General features: G+C 37.5%; 1 protein-coding gene across 3 annotated transcripts in view; it reads right to left on the bottom strand.

Annotated features, from left to right (window-relative positions):
* LOC117290354 (WSC domain-containing protein 2-like) overlaps window positions 1-19659 on the bottom strand; it is a 63621-nt gene that overhangs the window by 42230 nt on the left and 1732 nt on the right. The window lies entirely within an intron of this gene.

The raw sequence follows: 19659 nt of genomic DNA, 5'->3' as shown, positions 1-19659 counted from the left end.
GACATCATAATGTATTGAACCTTTTAGACTGGGAAACCTGATCGTAGAACGTCAAGCATCTTTTGTGTTTGCAGGAAGTAATTTTTAGCAAAGGTTGCTCAGTTGGCATTGCAGTATAACATTGATTTGCATATAATTCAATCAGAAACAACAAATAAAATAACATTTACCTTTTTACTGACCTATTGACGTCACTGAATTAAATCAACAGTGTGTCTCGGTATTAATTAATATGGTTCCAAAATGTCTCTTAATAAATCAACCCAGACGATTTGAACTCTTTGATTAATTAGATTAAAGTAAGCCTATCTCATGTGCGACTGGCTGAAGGATTATGATTGCAGCTGACATCTGCGAGAACGAAGAAGTGTCCAGGAAGTTAAAGGAAATTATAAGAATATCAGTTTGTACGTATGAGCTTCTTGTTTAACTTTTGAGATATCATCATAAAACGTATAGGGAAAGGGCAGTCAGCTGTGGTAAAACAATCACTTACGCTTTTAAACACAATAATATTACCCTAGAACAGAATAGGTCAAGAAAATGAAAATCTCCAGTTGAAATAGATTTTAATTTCCCTTTAAAGTGTAATAAAGGTAGGCGCTTTAAATAAAAAGTCGTATCGCGATGCCCTTTGCAAAATTTGAAAAGTTCCCAAGTCTCTGATGCAATCGCTCCCGGTGTACGGCAGCTATGGCTCTTTTCGAAACCACGGATTTGGCTTTTGGTTCGGCTTCAGGCTCCGTTCTCTCGTCTGAAGCCCTGAACGCGTACGCAAGGCACGGGTAATAATGTCAAAACAACCGCGGGGCCAAGCGAGCCAGAGCCGAATCTGGAGCGATACATTACCATGCTATCTCTACATCTTGACGTGTGTTTCACGGCGGAAATCTGCGCCTGCTGGAACGTCAATATTATTCGACTTAAAATATATCTGCAAAACGTGTTCGTCAGCTAGTACCTAGAGAGCTTTCGCATCTCATTTTAATTTTATGTAACCGATTTGATAAACAATATGTAACTGTTTACCGGAGGGAAACGTTGCTCTGAAATAATTAAGCGACAAATCAGTATATACTTTTACCAGGTCAATAAATCATTGGAAATGAAATTGCCGTCAAGAACACTCCGCGGAAATTGCTGTTATCAATCTGTTACGGACTTTAATCACCGGCAAGGCCAAATTTCATTGCTCTGCTGCTGACCGTTAGCAAAGAATCGGAACTTACGGAAGAGTACAATAATTTGTGCTTGCTTCAAGCGTATTTCACGAGTTGGCGGGAATTTTGGCTTCTGCGCATACCTTATAGTTATACACCACGTTACAAGGCAATCTACGCTCACACAGCCAACGCAGACATTCGGCGCCTGCAAAAAAAAACCCGGAGACTTGATCGTAAGCGCAGAATTCGGCGGTAAGCAGAGCCATGAAATTGGGCCCAAGACCCAATTTCATGGCGCTTACGGAAGCAGTGTATTATGTGCTTAATACGGCAAGCGTGTTTCACGGATTTGGCTTCTGCCCGTGTGTAACGTTACATAGGCATTCTACGCAGAAATTCGCCGCTTGCACGTAAGCGAAATTCCAACGGTAAGCATAGCCATGATATCGGGCCCTGGTGAGCTGCGGTAATTACAACACGCACACCGTAATGTCGGAGTACGGAAAAGCTCAACCGCTGGTTGGGACACACGTAATGGGAACAGTTGAGTGGAGTCGACTCGTATGAAATGCAAATGGTTCTGATGATGGGTTTTGAGAGATCAGGCAATAAAGTGGAATTGCCCTGGATTGCCTCTGTGCTAATGTATCATTTAAGGTTATCGCAACTCGTTTAGCAGCGTTTACACTGAACACTTAACTGGCCTGGCTATTATACAAATAATATTGACTGCTTCGAGTGCTATGGTTAAAACTATGACTCCCGAGGTGATCCCCGGAGCGTTCTATTTTCCCAAGGCGAAGCCGAGGGAAAATAGAACGCTCCGGGGATTACCAAGGGAGTCATAGTTTTTAACCATTGCACGAGTAAAAGCAGTCAATATTTGTTTTATAACACCCCAAACATTTCTAAATACTGTATTATTATTATTAAGTTACAGACCTGAATGCTACAATCCACGGACGACGCGAATACAGATTGCAAACACTTCTACTTACTGTGTTGCATGTAGTGTCGTGCAATCCGAAATGGTTACAGACTATTAATTTATCATCCTCGTACACGCAATGGACGTCTGGGTACTGCACGCCGTGTGCTAGTCTGTCGGACTAGCGCACGGCGCCGTGTGCTAGTCTTCGGACTAGCGCATGGCAAACCGACGCACTATCACACGGCCGTCGTCTAGCGAAACTAAGACATGTCATGTGACGCGCTCTAAACCAATGAGCAGGCAGAATACTTGCAAGGGGTGTTATAATCCAACCTATCTACTGCTTGTTTGAGTAGAGATTGGCAAAATGTTATATATGTCCCAATATCACTAAGTTATTAATTTTTCGAATCCATTATAGTCTTTTGCATTCACTATACAGACTGGATGCGTGCAAATCACCAATAAAGGTTACTAGTGAAAAATTCGTCAATGGCTGAAAATTACTTCAGCTATAATGTTACATCTGCTTGGCGTAAATATTTAGCCGTGCCTTCTTTAACCGTATTCATATAGGCATATAGGCCTCCATTTCTCTGAATATATTCAAGTACTCAAGTAGCATTAAAGGCAATGGACACTTTTAGTAATTACTCAAAATAATTATTAGCATAAAACCTTTCTTGGTGTTGAGTAATGGGGAGAGGTTGGTGGTATGTGAAGGTTGGTGAAGGCAATGTACACTATTAGTAATTACTCAAAATAATTATTAGCATAAAACCTTTCTGGGGAGAGGTTGGTGGTATAAAACATTGTGAGAAACGGCACCCGCTGAAGTGCCATAGTTTTGGAGAAAGAAGTAAGTTTCAATGAATTTGATTTCGAGACCTCAAGTTTAGAACTTGAGGTCTCGAAATCAACCATCTAAAACGCACACAACTTCGTGTGACAAGGGTGTTTTCTTCTTTCATTATTATCTCACAACTTTGATGACCGATTGAGCTCAAATTTTCACAGGTTTGTTATTTTATGCATATGTTGAGATACACCAACTGTTAAGGCTAGTTTTGACAATAACCAATAGTGTCCACTGCCTTTAAACTACGCATTTTACTACCTCGAGGGTTCAGAGATAGTGAAAGTAATTTGGATATGACTCTCAATCCAATTAAATAATGAGTTTTTGAAAATGTCCATTAAAAAATGCAGCAATTGGAGGAGGAGAACTCGTGATGCCAAGAAGAGGACATCATTTTAATGAATGAGCACGGCAGCATTGCTAAACTTGCCAACAATTACCAGCATGTTAATTTATATTTCCCTGCGAATGGGTTAGGAACTACCTGCCAAATTCCATGTGGTACATTGATGGACAGGTCTCCTGCTATCCTGCTTATTTTGCAAAAAAAACTGTGTTGCATGTAGTGTCGTGCAATCCGAAATGGTTACAGACTATTAATTTATCATCCTCGTACACGCAATGGACGTCTGGGTACTGCACGCCGTGTGCTAGTCTGTCGGACTAGCGCACGGCGCCGTGTGCTAGTCTTCGGACTAGCGCATGGCAAACCGACGCACTATCACACGGCCGTCGTCTAGCGAAACTAAGACATGTCATGTGACGCGCTCTAAACCAATGAGCAGGCAGAATACTTGCAAGGGGTGTTATAATCCAACCTATCTACTGCTTGTTTGAGTAGAGATTGGCAAAATGTTATATATGTCCCAATATCACCAAGTTATTAATTTTTCGAATCCATTATAGTCTTTTGCATTCACTATACAGACTGGATGCGTGCAAATCACCAATAAAGGTTACTAGTGAAAAATTCGTCAATGGCTGAAAATTACTTCAGCTATAATGTTACATCTGCTTGGCGTAAATATTTAGCCGTGCCTTCTTTAACCGTATTCATATAGGCATATAGGCCTCCATTTCTCTGAATATATTCAAGTACTCAAGTAGCATTAAAGGCAATGGACACTTTTAGTAATTACTCAAAATAATTATTAGCATAAAACCTTTCTTGGTGTTGAGTAATGGGGAGAGGTTGGTGGTATGTGAAGGTTGGTGAAGGCAATGTACACTATTAGTAATTACTCAAAATAATTATTAGCATAAAACCTTTCTGGGGAGAGGTTGGTGGTATAAAACATTGTGAGAAACGGCACCCGCTGAAGTGCCATAGTTTTGGAGAAAGAAGTAAGTTTCAATGAATTTGATTTCGAGACCTCAAGTTTAGAACTTGAGGTCTCGAAATCAACCATCTAAAACGCACACAACTTCGTGTGACAAGGGTGTTTTCTTCTTTCATTATTATCTCACAACTTTGATGACCGATTGAGCTCAAATTTTCACAGGTTTGTTATTTTATGCATATGTTGAGATACACCAACTGTTAAGGCTAGTTTTGACAATAACCAATAGTGTCCACTGCCTTTAAACTACGCATTTTACTACCTCGAGGGTTCAGAGATAGTGAAAGTAATTTGGATATGACTCTCAATCCAATTAAATAATGAGTTTTTGAAAATGTCCATTAAAAAATGCAGCAATTGGAGGAGGAGAACTCGTGATGCCAAGAAGAGGACATCATTTTAATGAATGAGCACGGCAGCATTGCTAAACTTGCCAACAATTACCAGCATGTTAATTTATATTTCCCTGCGAATGGGTTAGGAACTACCTGCCAAATTCCATGTGGTACATTGATGGACAGGTCTCCTGCTATCCTGCTTATTTTGCAAATAAGCTGACACCTACACTTGTGTTTGCAAATAGCCAAACTTCAATGAGTAATTCCTTTACATTTCTAAATTTCCCTTTTTAAAGTGCCCAATTTCACACTATTTCCCTTTTCCAACAACCCAATTTGAAACTATATCATTTTTAAGTTGGCAAAAGTTTCGCACTATTTTCTTTTCAAATCCAAGCACTGGCGATATTGCTTTCCCACCAGGAACCAATTTATTATTTTGGTGTCTAGGTAATGATCCAAACAAATTATCCATTAACCTATTAGCTTGATCCATTTATACAAGGTAAATATAAACCATTTCCTTTTTCAAAAATATAGCCCAATTTAAAACTGATCCTTTTCAAATAGCCCAATTTCAAGCTATGTCCTTTTCAATTAGCCCAATTTCAAGCTATGTCCTTTTCAATTAGCCCAATTTCAACGAAACAAAATTCACTACCAGTGAGTAACAAAAGCCTCACAGAGCAATAATTATTAGTGTTTATATGTTGAAAATAATCATGCTCAGAAACCACTACTGCAGGTTGTTTATGTGAATTTATTGCTCTATTTTTAAAACATTGTCTGCCCAATCCTGAAATGAAACATTTGTGGAGCTATAAACTTGAAAACGGAGGCGATCATACATAAACACGTCAAGTAAAATAAACTTGCAAAATGTGAATTATGTATCATCAGCAAGACATTTGAATAAAAAGCCCTGACGATTCCTCCTATTCGGATATGATTAATGGTTTAGATTTGTATCCCCATCCCATCAAGATAAAGCAGGGATTAATTAAGACCCGATAATGAGCCCTTGTGGACGACACGATGCACGCTATATAGTAGCATTACTTTGGCATGGTTGAGCGATATGCACGGATACAACGCTTGACTGGACAACTCGCCCTGCTACCACACGAGCCGAGGCCTTGTGTCTGTTCAACAGACGATAATTACACAGAAATTATTTTCATCAGGAATTTGACGCGCCACTGGGTTTCCTCCCATCATGCTAGGAAGGAACTCGGAAACAATCAGACAAAATGAAAGCTGTTCAAATGGTTCTGGTAAAAAAATACGCGGGAAGTTCTATCTCAAAGGCAGCCATTTTTAGTCTCTAACCGAAATTGCCAACTCATGTGGAAGTCTGTGAAGATGGGATCTGATTAATTCTAAGGTTGCGACTGGTTTTTCTAAACTCAAAACCCTAGGGTGAATTACTACTGAAAGGTTAATGGAACAGATTTTTGATGTCTGAATAATTTAAGTGCCTTGCGATTAACGAGACATTGGTGTGTTTTATGCGTTCATTTGTATCAGCTTTTTAAAGAGTGTAACCCCATGAAGCTCAGCTGATCATTATAGGCCTCCACATAATGTTAAAAAATACATTACAGATGAGATAATGATGGAGACCAGACTCGGTAGAAAGGAACATAAAAGTTTAATAAAAAACAGCCGGCCAGTTACACACGAGATCAACATGAAAACGGATGGTGTTAAAGTTTCCGCACTATTCTAGCTTTCTTTCTCTATTATTCTCTGAAACTATCTGTGCCTATCTGATAACCTCTGAAGGACACAGACTCCATCCGGTCAAAGGTGCTCATCATTGTTAGACCCCATCCGGCCAAAGGTGCTCATAAAGGCCGTGCCCGAATTGATTCCTTCTTATATTTTGGCTATGGCTGAAACGCCGAAAACGCCTATTCTTCATCATTATCGCTGCAGCCAACGGCTTGTTAGCCGCAGCCGAAGTCGCTTGAATCATACTCAACTTGAGACTCTATCAGGTCAAAGGTTATCAATATATTCATTGGTCCCTCCATGAATTTGCTGCTGAAGTTATGTAGGCTTCATGCATTTACAATGATCATGTTTGCGGCGCGGGATTAAAGATAACGCCAATTTAAAACGCAGTGCTGTATAATTTGAAGCAGCTCATCTCCGGAGATTTAATTCTACCAAGGAAATCGATCGAGGAGTAATTTTCTGGAATGATTTGAGGAAGACCGGACGAAGGCTGGGCTGGCTGTGTACAATTACCACCGCAGGTGAGCATGGTGGGGACAGAGACTGCTAGAAACTGTCACACCACCACGAAGAAGGAAAACCTCTGCCTTTCTGGTGAAATGATCTGCTGCTTGCTACAAAACAAAGTTTCACGCCTATGCTGAAAGGATTTAGGCCAACAGTGAAAAACGGAAAAGCAGATGGCTGCTTTATTATAAAAATCCCGCAAACAGCCCGTTTGTCTGCTGTTTGATGGAAAAGCAAATACAGCACGTGGGGGAGGCCCAATACGTGCAACATGGGTGATGATTGCTTTTCGTTGCTTTAATGTTAATGAAAATGCATGGCTTGTTGTTGTTGTAGTTTTTATGCAATTCCTAAATGAACTGTCTGGGCGTGGAAAAGCATGTTTACCAATGTTGCAAAATCCAGATTTTAAAAACCTTGTTGTGGTTTCAATGTGATACAGATGTGTATCACTCAGTAAACAGATACGATGTCTTTAAAATTCGAATTTATCTCATTAACATCTTAACTTGCTTCTTGGATTGACTTGAAGTTGTTGAAGACGATGCTAAGACATTAATCTAAGTCTTCATTTATTCCGACCCTAGGATTGCAAGTCTTGAGATCCTTGATGAAACTGGCCCGGGGGTATCTGACTAATTTGAGGATTTACTCTTCCTGTTTCCAGAAGACTTATAGAAAGATGAGATGAGATGAGAAAAGGGTGATGCTGGCTAAAATGATGTCCACAGGTAGATCTCATAATAGCCGTCTTTCACACGAGAGCCATCTAGCAAGGGTCCCTTGCTAAATTTTTAACATAGTAATTTTGTATACATCTTTACAAAAAATACCTTACTGTTCCATCTCTCGAGTAAAATCTTGTCAATTGCTACATTTTACAACCATGCTGAATAAATGATGCAAGGAACCACTGTTAAATTACTGTCGTGTGAATGGCACTTTTAAATAAAGACATGGTTTTTCTCTGGAGATATAAGGTGACCGTTCACGTTGGTTTGACTGTCACAACGGTGCATGTTTAATCAATATAAGGGTACGACGTACGTAATTTAGCAATTTTACCCTTGCAGCAATGTGTATTAGCACTGTATACTCTCACGAGTTCAGAGGACAAATTGACAGCCAAATCACTCGGGTTGGATTTGAAACCACAACATTTGCATTGCTAGAGCATAAGGCTCACTACTTGGTAAGACATCTGCTCAAGGCCGTGGGTTCGAATCCCACCTAAGTGACTTGCCTGTTGATTCGTTTTCTTCACAGGACTCTGGAAAGGCGAGTATATACATTGTCCAATACATATCAGTGAAGAGTAACATCAGGTTATACTCTTTATCTCCGATGCATGTTATTAAAACATTTGTAATGTTGAAACAATACCGTTGTTTTGCTTCTTTGTAATCAACTTGTATAAGCAAGGATTGCGAACTATGGACGAGTAATTGTTTACTATACAATCTATGAATCAAGATAAAGTATCAATAATAATGAGCCATCTGCAATCATTGATACTCATCATTGATGTCGCTTTCTCAAAGCTCTTGCAGTGAAGATTACAGTTATTAATGGTCATGTACTACACACACAGATGCTACGGTAATTGCAAATGTAATAGATATAGTTGGATGAAGATCAGATTTTCATTTTCATTATCTGACCCACTATCTAGAGCAGACATTTCTTGTTGTATGACGCTTCGTGTTTATATAGACCAGGGGTTGATTTCACAAAGAGTTAGGACTCACTCATCTTATCTCGAGTTATGACGAGTAACTCGTCCTAACTTAGGATTAATCTTAAGGTCTGCATGCTACAGTGCAGGGTTGAGACTCGTCCTAAGTCCTAAGATATGTCTTAAATTAGGAAGAGTTTTGTGATATCGACGGCAGGGCCCAATTTAATAGAGCTGCTTAAGCACAAAAAGCAGCTAAGCACGACAAAATTATGCTTACCGAAACAAGATTACAAGCCAAACTACTAAGTCACGTACCATTTGTGATTGGTATTCCGTTCATTTCTGTCAAGCAATATTTTTGCTTAAGCAGCTCTATGAAACTGAGCCTAAGAGACAGCACTGATAATAAGGAATATTGTTCAATGTTTTATTCATTTGGGGTCATTACCAGACACAATGTACTCAAAGACTAAATCGATTTGTTTAAACTGGAAACATTTCTTCATGTGTAGCTAACAATAATGATAATCGTTAAACCACACCCCTGTAAAGAGACCAGATGGTTTCCAGCCCAATTAGTCTCATTTTTAATCAACATACATTGAACCAATTCTAAAGGCCACTCGAGAACAAATACTGATATACAAACTCCCCTTTCACATAGCCCAGTTTGGCCATCTTGGACTCATCGTACAACGTCAACAATTTATTGACATTTCACGAAGCGTTCTATTGATATAATAAATGAAATAAAAATGAGGACGGCTAAATTAAATGTTTACTTTATTCTTGTTTCTAAAAACAAAAGATCAGCCTGGCAGTCGATATAGATGATTGGACGTTATGGGTGCACACACGACTAATTAAAATGTTATCCTACCGTATGTTTCAGGTTTTTACACAGTTCTTTGTGTGCGTTGTGGTCAGTGGTACAACCATATTATATGCTTTTACATAGCTTACGCAAGAAAGAGTTATATTTTGTTGTCTATACTAGTGTGGTGTGCTGTTGTTGGGCTTTTTTGTATATTTTTTTAGTGGTACTTCACAACAATTTTAAAATTACACCAAAACATGTCGAGTACAGAAACAATAGCAAAATTTACAAGAAAAAAAATACATGTGGAAAAAAATCACTGAACAGAAAAATAATAGACCTAGAAACGAGACACAATAGACAGAATAATGTCTAGTGTCTTTAAAATGATAAGCTCATCCAACAGAAGGCATCGAGTTAATGTCTATATCATTGGTTTAAATGTTACTTTTGATATTGATACAACATAAGTATTCCTTTTAGTTACTAGAATTCGTGAATAACAGCTTAAGCCAGAAGCCGTAACTGAAGCCATAGACGGTCATTAGTCTCAATAAAAGACCATGTAGGCACAATAAGACTAACTAATTGAGCTTGGAGCAGTAGCTAATTGCTGATGAGGTTTCCACGACGACTGGAAATAATAATATTTTGTTCGGGAGTCGTGCAGACAATTCTCTTCAGAACCTGACCTTTCAAACCCTTTGTCTGTATTTTCCGAGAAAATTTGGACAACAAAACCAAACTAATACGATAGAGCTTTCTAATTTGAGTTTATCAAATGCAGTGTTTAAAACTAATTTTAAAATTAGTTCACAAGAGTTTTGCAATGATCCTTTTTGTCAAATTTGAGCAAGTTTGTCCGGTTCCTTGTTTTAATATTGCGTGTCATTATGAATATACACACATCACCAACGCCTTTTTGTTCGTCAAAATTGCCATTGTTGTTTTGTATGTCAACATTGCCACTGTCGTTGTGCTTTTCAATTGGAAATATTGTTTCTTCTAAATCGATTAGAAAAAGGGAATCCTTAAAAAAAAATTAGGAACAATTTTTAGGATGGCAATGTTGCTTCCCGGCCTCGTTTCGGTGACTCAATTGCACGAACATGGGTAAAATGGTTGCACCATGATCAAGTGCGGCGCGTTCATGTATGAGGTGACTTTTCCAACAAACCTTTGACGCAAAATAAAAAGGTTCAAATCATTTGTCCGTGAGAGTAAGACACATTATCTCGATTCAAATGCATAAAATGATCAATACAAATAGATGCATTAGTTTCTACACAATGTCTCGATTTAAATGCATACTTTTATAAATCCAAATATATGCATTAGTTTCAATACAAAGTCTTCATTCAAATGCATAGACCTAATACTATTCAATCTAAATAAATACATTTTTGGTTTCTACACAGAGTGAAGTCTCCCAGCAGCTGCAAATGGATTGGTCTTTGTCTGCCAATCAACGGATATCGATGCTGCTCTGGAGTCCCTCAGTGTATTAATTAAAGGCTATTTCATTCGGCGTACACTGAGGCGGTTGTTTGAGGGTCGTTCTGCCCCGTTTTACGGCGGGCTACCTTCCTTCATACATCATACATCACAGGCTAACCAGACACGGCCTTAATTAGTCATGTATTAAACTACATTAAACTTTGAAGAGATAATTAGCTGGGTGGTAATGAGTGTGGCCTTGTGGTGCTAATTAGCAGCACGCAGAGAACAATTTGTTATGATGGGAGTAATAATAGTGTTGTATTATTTGAATCATAATGTATTCAGTACTATTAATGGACTATGATACATCATGGGGCAAAGAACGCAGTCTTTTTGAGGTAAGGTAGATGAGTGCAATTAGTTTGGGTATATAAAGACAATTTACCCAAACCAGTCATAGTCTTGTGTCCACATACATCAAAATGGCTTATGGAAACATGCATGCATGAAACAACAATTAGCATTCGGAGAGAAGCGGCACCAGACTGGTAGTTATATTACAGCATTACCAGCAATAAACTTTAGTTGCAGGTATACTTACTCGCATTGAATCAAAATAAGGTACAGCTACATTTTTTTTAAAATTAAACATAATGAAGCTTCAGAGCAACTTTCAATCATGATATTTCCTCTTATAATTGACTCGTCATTAGTAATAATAACAATTACAAAATGTACCGCAGATCAAAGTACTAATTAAGTTAACTTTTTAAACGCATTAGTACGTCACACAGCTAAGTGTTCCCATATAAACTGCTGTCTGAAAAAAGGGGAAAGATAGTTTTATTGGCCCAAAGTGTTTAGAGTAAAAAATGTGTAATTTATTCCGTAATATGATATTCACTTTGTTTTTTTTCGTTGGTAACTATAATGTTGCATTTCCCTTTAAAGACGTTTTAAGTTGAGATACATCATGAAGTCATTTGTGTTACTTCATGTTATGTAATGCCAGCCTTGTGCGAGCTGGTATCCTTAAGAATGGTGCAACAAATGGGGGCTTCTGTGTACTATCATATTTTATCGTCTCTATGTTGTAATATTTATAATTTTATATTCTATACTTTTAAATATATGTATTCAATTTTTGTTGGTGGGATCCGGGAGGTTACATCGCTTTTGATTACATTTTTTTTTTCTTTTTTTCTTTTTTTCTTTACCCTGGACGGCCCCTTCCAACACAGATTTTTGTCCGAAGATTTAAAATAAAATTTAAAAAAAGAACCAATGTGTTCAAAGTGAGGTTTAAAGGGGGTTAAATTTTGTTCACCCTATTTTGTATGACCTTTGAGAATCATCAATGTAGAAAAGGAACAAAGAAGTTTGAAACATTTCTTTAAAACGAGAATTGCGTTATTGTGACGTGATGGCAAAGGCTATATCAGGACAATTACTACAAGTTCAACGTTGACTTGACTTCATTCCATAACCAAGTCCTATCCATTTTCTTTCCTTTTACCGACTCCCTCATATTAAACGCTATATGGCGTCACAATTTATCTTTTGCGTGCAGTGGCATCATTAACGGCAGTGTACACGTTTGGTTAAAGACCAGTGTTCTTAATACTTGGTGTATCCCAACATAATATGCATGAAATAACAAACCTGTGAAAATTGGGGCTCGAATTGGTCATCGAAGTTGCGAGAAAATGATGAATTGAGAAAAAACACCCTTGTGGACGAATTTGTGTGATTTCAGATGTAAATAAAATACTAGTCTTTTAATATTTTAGTGAGAAATTACCTCTTTCTCAAAAACTACGTTACTTCAGAGGGAGTCGTTTCCCACAATGTTTTATTCTATCAACAGCTCTCCAAGTCAACTTTTAAGTTAATATTTGTTTTGAGTAATTACAAAACGTGCACCTTCTCTTAAATGTGTTAATTAACCAACAAATACAAGAACAATTTGCAAAGGTTTCAAAAGAATCCAGTATGGTCGCACGTCCTTTTATTTGCAACAAGTGAACAAAAAGCTATTCAAAGTCTGATAAATAACCGCTTTGTGCTTCAACGACATCGGATTGATTTACTATAAGAATTTGGCCCTTGGTTCAAGGCAATTTCTCGTCTTAATTTATTTTACGTAAAAGAACCTTAGGGAGGTTTACGGTAAAACCATGTGGATATCTTTTGTTATAGTAGCGTTGAGTCATGAAAACATTGCTCCGTGATTTTCACCTTTTTTGCTCTTCTTCGGGTAAATTAAACTCCATAAATCTTCATTCCCAGTGAATAGATATTTATATGTTATTATGGCCAAAACTTGATACACAAAAGTTATCCAACCCTTTAACTAAAACCGAGTCTCGAGGTAGAATTGTCTTTACATATTTGCATCGGAATCAGATATCATTTATAATATCCTTTAAAGACACAGGACACTAGTGGTAAAGTCGTCTCACTTGATCTATCTCATTATATGCATAAAATAACAAACCTGTGAAAATTTGAGCTCAATTGGTCGTCGAAGTTGCGAGATAATAATGAAAGAAAAAACACCCTTGTAACACGAAGTTGGGTGCTTTCAGATGCTTGATTTCGAATTCTAAACTCTTAAACAAATTCGTGGAAAATTACTGCTTTCTTGAAAACTACGTCACTTCAGAGGGAGCCGTTTCTCAGAATGTTTTATACTATCAACCTCGCCCAATGTACTTTTTAGTTGGTTAATGTACTTTTTTCTAACAGAAATTATAGTGTTCACGGATTTACATTGAGCTTGCAGGGTTTGGGGATGGGGATGGTGGGGGGCTTCCCTTGGAATGTTGCTTGCTGGTGTGCTGTGGTTTTTGGGGGATGGGTGGGGCAATGTCGCAGAGTTAATTTTCGTCTCAGGTTTGGCGTGTAGGGTCGTATTGGCCAGTTATGGGATGTTTTGGTATAATATCATGGCTGGTTGATGGGTTTTTGCATGCTAAAATAATGTTCATGTCACTGAGATGAAATATGTGTTGTGGCTTGTTTTGCTCATTTCTCATTTGCTGCAGTTCCTCGGTAAGTGGTATTTCGGGGGAGGCTTTCTACTGTCATTGTCTTCGGGCCCTGTAGGTTTGTTGTGAATCTGTGGACATTTTGAAAAAGTACCTTGTGTATATCGTTTGTGTTAATGCTTTTTACTTGCCATCTTTTGTTTAAATTTTTACTGCAATTTTAGAATGTTTAATGTATAGTATATAGTGTTTTTTTTTTATGAGCTAGGTCTGGGAGAGCACATCTTTTTTGATGACAGTTTTTGGACTTTTGCCCTTCCCTGGACGGCCTGTGCTTGTTTTATTGTTTTGCTTTTTTTGTCCGAAGAATTAAAATAAATAAATAAATAAAATAAATTACTCGTTACCAATTGAGGTTTTATGCTGATAATTATTTTGAGTAATTACCAATAGTGTCTACTGCCTTTAAAACCTATTATATATGAATATTTGTTTACCACTTTGCCTCCATACATCCTGTGGTATAAAACCTAGATCGAGAGAAGCACTGGAATTGAACAACCCACGGTCATGTCTGATTTGTCGAAACGTAAGGACTCATTATACCCTTAGTCATTGTTCACACACACTGCTAATTATTGTTTACTCTTTCGTGGGTAGAGTATAACCGGAGGACGTTTATTAAGACGTTGTTTCTCTTGGTTTAAATAATGGATTTTAATGAAAACAACAATCAGAGATAAAAGGAAGTTGATGTGATGTGGCCGGCAAGGTCGTTACGGTTCGCTGAGCAAAAAGGAAATGCAGTATTTATACATCGATGGCTTGATAGCAAAATACAACCCTAATGTCAAATTAAATCCTTCAATTAATCAAATATTTAAGTAAAATTTACCTAAAAACTATCTCTATATTTAATATTTAGACATTTTTATTATGAGAGATGTTCTCCTAGGCTTGCTTTTATGAAAGCTTTATAATTGCTTTTTTGTTTTAGTAAATATTTAGACAATTTTATCATAAAAGTTTTTTTCCTAAAGGCTTGTTTTTATGAAAGTGTATTGCTTTTTTTTTTAGTCATACTTGTGTGAAGGCCTGCTTGTGTGATAGGACAGGACTTGTTTTTCCTGATCATTAAGTGTTGAATTATAGCATAGAGTAAAGTTTAAGATACCACAAGCTTCCGGTATCGGTCCATTGTCGGGTTTTTTATAGACTCAATCAATCGATGACATTAAATAACACTCAGCTGTCAAAAATTGTAGTTAAGATGATGACCGACACCAAGTTGTTCATTAATTTGTGTCGATCCTTCAGGCAGGCGAAACTGATATGTTTTTCCATCTTGTTTTTAGGCTAATTCTGTAATTAAGAACTGAATGTCTAATGATGACAAAACAAACTGTTTGTGTTGCTGCCAACTTGCGATCTATACGTGCTTACTCAAGGTGATCTCGATTACCATCATAGGTAACACTGTTCGCCCCAAACAAGGCTATATCAGCCACTATTGGTATGGGGCTACATGAAGAACAATTAGTCAATGTGAATATAACTCAGGGGAGCTGAAGGTATAGGGATTTGATATTCCTCTTAAAACAGTCTAGATAGGATGGAGGGAAACATGCACCAGGGAAGGAGTTTCAAAGAGATACAGTACGTGGAATAACGCTGTTGGAATGGGATCACTCTGTATTAGAAACAAAGACTGCTTCTATGTCATAAGCAGCATGATACCATGAATTCTGAAAACTCGTCAATTCTCGTCTTCAAGGTAGTGGACACTATTGGTAATTGTCAAAGACTAGCCTCCACAGTTGGTGTATCACATCATATGCATAATATAACAAACCTGTGAAAATTTGAGCTCAATTGGTCATCGAAGTTGCGAGATATTAATGAAAGAAAAAACACCCTTATCACGCGAAGTTGTGTGCGTTTAGATGGTTGATTTCGAGACCTCAAATTATAAATCTGAGGTCTCGAAATCAAATTCGTGAAAAATTACTTCTTTCTCGAAAACTATGGCCCTTCAGAGGATGCCGTTTCTCACAACGTTTGTTACCATCAACCTCTCCCCATTACTCATTACCGAGTAAGGTTTCATGCTAATAATTATTTTGAGTAATTACCAATAGTGTCCACTGCCTTTAACTATCTAAATTCTCTTCTTTTGAGATTTTCATTTTAATAGCTTCGACGACACTGCAAAACGAGGGTGTTGAGAAAACGGACACCATGGGTGATGTTACATAATTATGATACCCAAGGGAGAATACCAATATTAACATCAAAGGGTGTTAAAATAACACCACAATTTTTGCATTGGAAACCAAGCTGCAAAGGCACAATTATGGCAACCAAATCTGACCAAGTTTCCCTCCTTGAATACTTTTATAAAATCCCGAGACAGACGTTTTGATCTTAAATTTTAAAACGTTCACATTCGCTGCAAAAACTGGGTATAAAAAAATGACACCATGGGTGTCCCACAAGAGATGTTCATATGATGTTAAAATATTTAACACCAGTTGACACAAATGTAAGTGTTTTTGCAGAATTGAGTGTTATTTAACGCCCTAGTTTTTACAGTGTAGATTTAAATACTTGAGCGATTAATGAAAAGAAACGATTATTCCTGATCAATGAAACTACAATGGAGTTAGCTCAAGTTCTATTTCCTGTATTTTAACAAAGCAAGCTTAAAGTCCTAAACAGTGGTTTCTACACTACAGCCAACGGACTTTGGAATGGTTTACCATTATTCGCCATGCTGTCTCACGCAAACAATGAAGTATTTGCTGTTTTAGTTTAGTTTTTACTAGTTTGATGTGTGAAGTGCTTTATGACCTTGGTGGAAGAGCTTGTAAACATGTACATGCCTTTATGGTATTCTGTACTCCACTTATAAACACGTTTCACGAAACAGGAGGTAGGGTGTCATTGATGTGCCATTGAAAGCACTGTGGAAAGACGTCCGATGCAAAACCTGAAGGAAAAATCGCTATAAACTTTAAGTGATTATTTTTGATCGGGAACACTAAAATGAACATTTCTGACGTCGGTTTCATTTCATTCATTTATTAACTCTGGTTGTGAAGGCAAAGGATTCACAGAAAAGGGAACTTACTGGCCAAGAACCACTGTACAATGAAAGAAGTCACGGACGGGAATTTTAATTTAAGATGTGGGTGGGAAACCTCAGGCAACTATTCCCTGCGATATAACCCACGCAATCAAGTAGTAATTTAAAACCCAATCCACATAGTGGTCCTTTAGGGATTTGAACTGAGGTCATATAAAACTAAAGGTGGAAGGTGAGGAAAGATACGCCAACAACCCCGACTAGAAAAACTACTTCTATTTCAAATAGAAAAAGCTTAGGTTTAAAGTGTAATCAAGCGAGCTTTCTTAAATTGTATATTCTGGGTGAAACTTTTGATGATTGTGATTGTATTATTCAACTGAAGTATATATCATGTTAAATTAATCTGAATTCCAAAATTTCATAAAGAACTCCACAGTATTTCACCTGTCGTCATTACGGTTTCCAGATTCATTAAAGACACCGGACACTTTGTGTAATTGTCAAAGACCAGTCTTCCCACTTCGTGTATCTCAACATATGCATAAAATAGCAATCCTGTGAAAATTTTAGCTCGATTGGTCGTCGAAGTTGCGAGATAATAATGAAAGAAAAACCACCTTTGTCACACGAAGTTGTGTGCTTTCAGATGATTGATTTCAAGACCTCAAGATATAATTCTGAGGTCTCGTAATCAAAATCGTGGAAAATTACTTCTTTCTCGAAAACTACGTTACCTCGGAGGGAGCCGTTTCTCACAGTGTTTTAACCCTTTAGTCCCTGCACCGCCCGAGTTTGCTGAAAACCAATTTCTCAAGATTCTTGCAGTAAATTACTGGAATCGTAGTTCGCATTTTAAAAGATAGCCATGTCCTAATATGTATGCCCAATTTTTTACCCTTTCGGTAATATTTGTATAAAAGTACAAGTTCTCAAGGGAACAATAAATGCCTCTCGTTAAACGGCTACGGTAATTTTTATGGCGAATATTTTTGTGCACGGATGAAGTGGACACAATAGCTTTTCAAGGCTTTTATCTGGCTCAATGCTCATACTGATTAAATGCGAAGGCGTTAATTTTCGACAATATCATCATAAGAACAATTTCCTGTTTACTAATGAGCGGTTTTTTTTCGTAAGAGCTAAATTATTTCATCATCATTAGCTTCGACAAGTCAACTGTGAAGGGAGAATTAATAAGATCTATAACAACTAGATATATTAACAAATGCGTAGACCTACTAATGACTATCGAGTTTTCTTTTGATGTTCCTTTTTTTCTACAAACACAAGCTAGCGAGGTTCCCTCGTACCGCATAGAGGCGGCTGGGCCGTACAGTGGCTAAATGGTTATACTCTACCAACAGCTCCATTAAAAACTTACCAAGTTTTTATGTTAAAAGCTATTTTGAGTAATAACCAATAGTGTCCACTGCCTTTAAGTAATTGTCAAAGACCAGTATTCTGAAAGACCATTAAATAACATATGTTAAAAGTTGAACTCAATTGGTCATCAAAGTTTCAATGAAATAATTAAAGAAAACATCTTTTAAAAGACTTTAGTCCCGAAGCCGTTTAATATTTTAGTACAAAACTACTTCTTTCTCAAACACTATACTTTAACTTCAGAGGGAGCCGTTTCTCACAATGTTGTATACTATCAACAGCTATCCATTGCTCGCTACCAAGTAAGTTTGTATGCTAATAATTATTTTGAGTAATTACCAATAGTGTCCAGTGCCTTTAAGTAATGTATCAGCCAGGGAATGGAGAAACAGACTCACAGACAGGGGGAAAACTGTCCTGAATGAACTGACCATTGCCCCCAGCGACACCCCCCCCCCCCTTTCCAATAGACACCTCGTCTACGCACACAATTCCTCTTTCGCTCGAAGCGTATCTAACAGAATGTCATCGAGTTAATAACTCGTCGTCTGATAGAACTGTTGTCTACTTTTAGAGACATAATTGTCATCATTTATTCTGAACAAAACTGCAGCGAGAATGATAAGGAATTGAAAGGGTTTCTTTACGTGGCATCCAAATCAAATTAGGCTAAATATTTTGGGTATATCATCAACATATCAAATTTCGATTTCTGAACCTTTATCACTGACCAATACAACTGATTGTGGTAATGATGATGTTTTTCAAAAAGAAAACGTTTTTCAAAAAAGGTATGTTCTCGTCCAAAGGCATGGTGTTCTAGATTCATACACACTCTTTCCCAATGTTGCTACTTTCTAGTTTAAAAAAAAATGGTGAAAAATGATTCTTTTGTTAATTGTCTGTACTAAGGTGTGTGCATTAGGCTAACAGCACAAACTTTTAGTAAAAATAATTTACAAAAGAAATGTCTGTCACCTTCTTTTTTTAAGCCTTTATGCGATGACGTCACAAAGCTATATCTGATAACGACGGCACATATCAGACTAAGGTCAGTTTTATACCCATGTGACAAATGTTATTGACAAAACTCATGAGAACCAACAGTTCTTTTCAGAAGGCACCCCAAACTAATTTAGAGATAGTCATTGGTGTTTCCGCAAACCTTTCCATAAAACTCATGGACACAAACTATTTCCCGTTAAAATACAAATTGCAATTATAGAAGAACGATTTTCCACCAATGTATTCACGTCACCAAAATGTTTGTAGTCATCATAACATGCAGCACATATCCCCCTTTAAAGGGCTTCATTCCTTTGCCTATGAGGGTTATGGACATAATAGTGACTCGACAGGTTGGCTCCGTGGATTTTCCCTCCCTT

The sequence above is a fragment of the Asterias rubens genome, chromosome 5 (genome assembly GCF_902459465.1).
Source record: "Asterias rubens chromosome 5, eAstRub1.3, whole genome shotgun sequence".
Lineage (NCBI taxonomy): Eukaryota > Metazoa > Echinodermata > Asteroidea > Forcipulatida > Asteriidae > Asterias > Asterias rubens.
Note: the sequence above shows the minus strand (reverse complement) of the source record. Positions and strands in the feature narration are given on the sequence as shown.